Source organism: Leptonychotes weddellii, chromosome X, assembly GCF_054177405.1.
Source record: "Leptonychotes weddellii isolate Sample4059 chromosome X, ASM5417740v2, whole genome shotgun sequence".
In the NCBI taxonomy this organism is placed as follows: Eukaryota; Metazoa; Chordata; class Mammalia; order Carnivora; family Phocidae; genus Leptonychotes; species Leptonychotes weddellii.
The window spans coordinates 97,982,414-97,989,351 of NC_138385.1; the positions used below are offsets into that span (position 1 = coordinate 97,982,414).

The 6,938-nt window shown below is 46.3% G+C and overlaps 1 non-coding gene across 1 annotated transcript; it reads left to right on the forward strand.

Moving 5' to 3' along the window:
- Nucleotides 1–539: 539 nt before the first annotated feature.
- LOC115937553 (U6 spliceosomal RNA) lies at nt 540–646 on the forward strand. The gene has a single exon (XR_004072820.1). It is a non-coding gene; the product is annotated as a U6 spliceosomal RNA (small nuclear RNA).
- The last annotated feature ends 6,292 nt before the right edge of the window (nt 647–6,938 follow it).

Here is a 6,938-nt window from a genome sequence, read left to right on the forward strand (position 1 = left end):
ACTGCCTCCCACGAATCCCCAGTTCCTGACAACCACTGATCTGTGTCCCTATAGTTTGGCCTTTTACAGAATGCCACATAAATGGAATCTTAACAGTACATCGTCTTTTGTCTCTCGCTGTTTTTACTCCCCATAATGCTTTTGAGTTTGTTCATGTTGTTGACCGGATCGGTGCTTTGTTCTTTTTTATAGTACTGATCACAGTATGCACCACAGATTGTTTACACATTTCCTTGTTGATGGAGCATTTGGGTTGTTTCGAGTTTGGGGCAATGATGGACGGTGCCCCTATAAACGTTCCCCGTACAGAGGCTTATGTGGGCGTGTGTTTCCATTTTTCCTGTTGTCTTAGTTTGGGCCTTAGTAACAAAGTGCCATGGACGGAGTGGCTTATAAACAGCAGAAATTTATATCTCATAGGTCTGGAGGCAGGAAGACCAAGATCAGGGTGCCAGGCATAGTCAGGTTCTGGTGGCGGGCCTCTTGCAGGTCGGGGGAGGGCTGTCTTCTTGTTGTAGTCCCAGAAAGAGGGCACGAGAATGCTCGTTTTGGCAGCTCACACACTAAAACTGGATCACTACCGAGAAAATTAGCATGGTCCATGAGCAAGGATGACATGCCAGTTTGTGAAGTGGGCCATATTAAAAAAAAAAAAAAAAAAAAAGGGTGAGGGGCGCCTGGGTGGCTCAGTCGGTTAAGTGTCTGCCTCAGCTCAGACACTGGGATGGAGCCCTGAATCGGGCTCTCTACTCGGTGGTGAGTCTGCTTCTCCCTCTCCCTCTGAATAAATAAATAAATAAACAAAATCTTAAAAAAAAAAAAAAAAAGGAGGTGAGAGAGTCCTTTTATAAGGCACTGATCCCAATCCTGAGGGCTCCACCCTCATGACCTAATCATGTCCCAAAGCCCCACCTCCTTATACCATCATACTGGGGTTAGGCGTGGGAATGCTGAGGGCACGTTCTTCTTCTTCTTCTTTTTTTTAAGATTTTATTTATTTATTTATTTATTTATTTGAGAGAGAGTGCGCACGTGCATGCGTAGCTGGAAGAGGGAGAGAGAATCTGAAGCAGAGACTACGCTGAGTCCAGAGCCCAACACGGGGCTCGACCCCACCACCTTGAGACCATGACCTGAGCTGAAGCCAAGAGTCGGATGCTTAACCAACTGAGCCACCCAGATACCCCGAGTGCACGTTCATCTTATAAGAAACGACCAGTTTTCTAAAATGGCAGGACCATTTTCCATTGCCACTAGTAGGATTTCCAGTGGCTTCACATCCTCGGCAGCATTGTCAGTTAAAAAAAATCGTAACCATTCTTCCCTTTATGGTGGTATCTCATGCTGGGTTTAGTTCATATTTCCCTAATGACTAATGATGTTGAACATCTACCCATGTACTTCTTTGCTATCTGCCTCTCTTCTTTAGTGAAGTGTTTGATCCAATCTTTTGGTCATTTTTAAGTTGAGTTGTTTGTTTTTATTATTAGAATGCGAGAGTTGTTTAGATAATTCTGGATATGAGTTCAGATGTGTGATTTGTAAATATTTTCTCAGATATGTGATTTGTAAATATTTTCTCCCTGTCTCGTCTTGCCTTTTCATTCTCCTACCGGGGTCCTATTGTACACTCTGAATCACTTTCACAATGCTGGGATTGTTCCGTGCCCCACTCCTGACTCCTCCACCATCTTGGACAGCAGAGTAAGGAGCTAGGAGGTGCCACTGGCTTTCACCCAATCCTTAGTACTCTGGCTGGGGGTTAAGGTCAGTCTCCCGAAAACAGAATGTTCACCTAACCAATGGACACTTCGCTCTCTAACTGTGGTGTGTGCCTAGAATAATTTGGAAAGTTTGATTGACATGCAGATTTCCAAATTCCACTCCTAGATATGTTTTATTCAGTAAGTGTGTGGTGACAATAACCCAGATTATCTAGATAGGGGTGGCTTGGGATGATCTTTTGAGAAACCCTGAGACTCCAGTGCTGCTGACAATGTGTCACGTCCTCTGTGGTCAGGATGCCAAGTCCGGGCCTAAACAAACCGGCGTGGGAGAAGTCAGAGGAGGGAGACGTGACCACACAACTGGACAAAAAGAAGAAACACCAAGGATGTAGCAATTTGAGGACATTTTCACCAAACATTTGCCCATCCCTTCATCTGTCTCTCTCTGCTAGTATAGGCATGTCTTAATTCTGGGCAGATATCTTTTAAAAGTGACTTTCGAGTGTGATATTTGTTTTGAATAGATACTAGAGGGAAAATGTGGCTAAGAAGTAAATGATGGCACATTAAGTAAATTCTTAACCTTGATCATGAATAATAACATCTTTTCCTTATGTCAGGTCCAAGGCCACAGTAGATTCTGGTCCTTTTTTTTTTTTTGAGATCCACCCTACCTAATGGAAGTCATCCTGAACTTCTTACTGGGGATATGTGGAGCATCTTTTGTCTAATGATAAAAATTTGGGGCCACGGGCAGAACTTAACACTGCATATTTTCGAACTAGGCCATGAGGAACGTTGGAGTATGAGTCATTACCAGTTTTTACAGAAAAGGAAACACAGTAGCAGCCCAACACCCAACTCCATGCCGTCCAGGCATCCAGCTGTTTGGGCCGTGTGACACCGAACCATCAGTAGGCCTGAGGTCTTTCCTGAATTGGACACGCTGTTCTGACATTGCATAATTACAAGCAGCGTGATTTAAGTTTTATCTACAGACAGAAACCAATTGGGACTGACCTGATTTTCCGTGTTAATTAATCAGATGTTATTGTTCAAACTTGTTGGTGCCTCTCAGCTGAAATAATTTGTTCTTTTAATCCTGCGGTGGAATGTTTCTTTAAATCACAACTAGTTGACAAATCTCCTAGGGTAGGGCACCGTGTGCTCTAGCAAACCTGAGCGATCAACGATTGCCAATCAAAGATGGCGCAGGAGGACAAAGCCTGGAACGGGAGGCAAGAGACATGGATTCTGCTGCTTGCTGGGGCCGAACTATGCCTCCTTAAGCTTTCAGGAGAGTGGATACTTAAGGAAACGTAAATTTGTAGGAAGACTAAAACCAAAATGGTTAACCACTCTCTCTAAATATAATCCATGCCCCCAAAGCAGGCAAGCAAACAAAACAGTCACAACGATATGAGTGTACCTCCCATACAAAGGGGACCTGAAACCAGGAAGTCACAGGGTTCAACGAGGTAAGCAGAGAATTATTTTCTTTACTCTGAAGCGTTATTCAGGTCATGTATAATGAATACTGACAACGTAGAAAATAAGGAAAAGACCAATCAGTAAATACAGTCAATTAAAATTCTGCTACTCAGTGAAAGCTACCGTTAGCCTCTCAGGGTCTATGCTTCTGTGGGTCCACACATGTTCCTGATCCAGGGGTATTTCAAACAGCTACTGTGCATGCCAAGAAATGTGCATCTCCACGATCCATTTAAACAGCCTCACCGTATTCTGCTATGGGCTCGCAGATGTTAGCAGCTCACCCATTCAGTTCTTCCCATGTGCCCGACACTGTTGTAAAGCCCTCTAACACCATCCCTGTGAGGTAGGTGGTATGAGGACAGGGAAACCGAGCTAAGGAAAGATTGATTCACTTGTTAGCTGAACTTCAACCCCAGATGGTCTGGTTCTAGAGTTCAAGTTCTTAACACCTGGCCATATTGCTTCTCACTGCATCGCCTTGGTTATTTAAGTTCCAGATTTCATCCTTTCAAACAGTGCAGTGTAGGCCCGTAATGCCTCACAGGACTGGTGGGGAAGGGCGGAGGCAGAAGGCAGAGCGCGGATACTGGATGACTTTTCAATAAGAGGGTACGAGGGGGGCATTCTTTTGGGTGAGATCGGATTAGAAGGTGTTCACTCTCAGGGTAAAAGCTAGGCAAGTCCATGAACTCAGCGCAGTTCCTGCGGGGAGGGCTGCTTTGGGGCCCGTGCCAAAGGCAGATCTGCAGTGCTGCAGGGGAGGGGGCCCCCCGCCAATGCCCTGGATTCTCTGTAGCAGAAAACAGCCACTCCTCAGTAGGAAAGAGTAGCCCTGGTGATCAAAGTGCAGGGCCAGTATTCTGCAGACTGCATGCACTCTGACCTCTTGCAAAGAGAAAGAGAAGTCCTTAACAATTGGAGTATCAGCTTTAAGACCAGGAAGTGACTATTCATTTGGGACTGGGTGTGGTGGGAAAGAGAGCAAAGAATTACTCACAGCCCAGCAGCGGGGCGGAGAGGAGGGAGGAGACTAGAGCCTGAGAGCCAGGCCCGCTCTTCTCTGCGGGCCTTGCAGACCCTGCTGGCTCACCCAGGACCCAGGGGTTTCTGCACTAACGTCCGCCTGCTAACGCGCACAGCTGACCTGGGGGGGTGAAGGTGGGGCTGAGGGTTGCTAGCACGCAAGTGAAGAGGTAGATAAATACACTATAAAGAGTGATGAGAATCTGAATAAATCTTACCTCAAAGAAGCTCTTCGAATGGCTAGGATCCACGTGAAAAGACGCTCAGCGTAATCGGACATTAGGGAAATGCATAGGAAAACCACAATAAGATCTCACTTCACACCCAGGAGGGGGGCTATGATCTAGGAGACAGACAATAACGAATGTTGCTGAGGATGTGGAGAAACTGAACCCTCATACACGGCTGGTGAGCATGTAATATGGTGCAGCCACTTTGGAAAGCAGTTTGACAGTTCCTCAAAAGGTTAACATTTACGTAGCATGTGACCAGCAATTCCTCTTGCAGTATATACCCGAGAGAAATGAAAACTGGTCTGCACAAAAATGTGAACAAATGTCAATAGAGGCATTTAAAAAAAAAAAGATTTTATTTATTTATTTGTCAGAGCACAAGCAGGGGGAGCTGCAGGCAGAGGGAGAAGCAGGCTCCCAGTGGGGAGCCCGACGCGGGGCTCGATCCCGGGGCCCCGAGATCATGACCTGAGCGAAGGCAGACGCTTAACCGACTAAGCCACCCAGGCGTCCCAGAGGCACTTTTTTTTTTTTTTTTAAAGATTTTACTTATTTGAGAGTGAGAATGAGAGATAGAGAGAGCATGAGGTGGGGGAGGGTCAGAGGGAGAAGCAGGTTCCCCGCTGAGCCGGGAGCCCGATGCGGGACTCGATCCTGGGACTCCAGGACCATGACCTGAGCCGAAGGCAGTCACTTAACCAACTGAGCCACCCAGGTGTCCCAGAGGCATTCTTGATAATAGGCAAGAACTGGAAACAACCCAGATGTCCATCCACAGGTAGAGCAACAAAATGTGGTCTATCCATACAACGGAAGATTATTCAGCCGCAAAGAGGGACGAAGTATTGGTGCATGCTACGTGGTTAAGCGTGGCTGAACCTTGAACACACGCTAAGTGAAAGAAGCCAGCCACAAAAGGCCATGTGTTGTATGAGTCCATCGATATGAAATGCCCAGAATAGGCAAACCCATAGAGATGGAGAGTACATTAGGGGTTGCTGGGCCTGGGGGCATGGAGGAAGAAGGATGGGCTACTACTGGGTATAGAGTTTCCTTTTGGGGTGCTGAAAATATTCTACAATGGATTGTTGTGATGGTTGCACGTCGCTGTGAATATACTAATGAGCGCTGAACTGTAGACTTTAAAAAGGTGTGGTTTGTGAATTACATCTTCCTTGATGGCCTTGTGCTAAGTGAAAGAAGCTGGGCGGAGAGACAGAAGTACAGTAGGCTTTCACTTGTATGTGAAACCTCAAACAGCCGCACTCCCCCAAACAGAGCAGAGAATGGTGGTTTCCGGGGCCTGGGGTTGGGAGAAATGGGGAGGTGTTGGTCAGAGGGTCCGAACTTCCAGTCATGGGATGAGTAAGTTCTGGGGATGCCATATACATCACAGTGTCTATCGTGACACAGTGCCCATACACTACCATTGGGATACTCAAAAGTGGCCAACAGCGTACATCTTACATGTTCTCACCACCAACAAAACAAAACATCACGTGAGGGGAAGGGAGCATTAACCCTGTTGCGGTCATCATTTTGTGATACATACGTGTATCAAATATCAGCACACCGTACCCCTTAGACTAACCCAACGTTATATGTAAATGATATCTCAATAAAGCTGGAGGAAAGTGATGGAGGGAGTTGAGAGAATAGGAGCAGGAGCCTGAGATATGAAAGGCCATACTTGCCCCCTCCCCCCCCCAGGAAAGAGAGGAGGGCCGAGACCCAGCAGGCTACAGTTGGTTGAGGGCATGTCCAAGAGTTTAGGTGAGAGGCCCAACGGATAAAATCAGTAATTACAGGCACCTCGGGATTATTTTCACAGGACAATGGGAAATCTCCGATGGCTACAAAACCCAGCAGTTATATAACCCAACTGGTACTTTTTTAAAAAGATTTTATTTATTTAAAAAATAAAGATTTTATTTATTTATTTGAGAGAGAGAGACAGAGAGACAAAGAGAGAGCATGAGCAGGGGGGATTGTCAGAGGGAGAGGGAGAAGTGGGGAGCCTGATGCGGGGCTCAATCCCAGGACCCCGAGATCATGACCCGAGCCAAAGCCAAGTCATGATGCATAACTGACTGAGCCACCCAGGCGCCGCCCCCCCAACCTGTATTTTATTTTATTTTTTTAAATATTTTTATTTATTTATTTGAGAGAGAGAATGAGAGAGAGAGCGCATGAGAGGGGGGAGGGTCAGAGGGAGAAGCAGACCCCCTGCTGAGCAGGGAGCCCGATGCGGGACTCCATCCCGGGACTCCAGGATCATGACCTGAGCCGAAGGCAGTCGCTTAACCAACTGAGCCACCCAGGCGTCCCCCCAACCTGTATTTTAAATAGCTCTCTCTTTTTGAATTGTTAGGGCACAAATAGGTTGCTGTTCTAGCTAATAAAACCAGATGGAGATCATTAACTTAAAACTTTAGAGTTAAAATTAGCATGCATTTCTTTC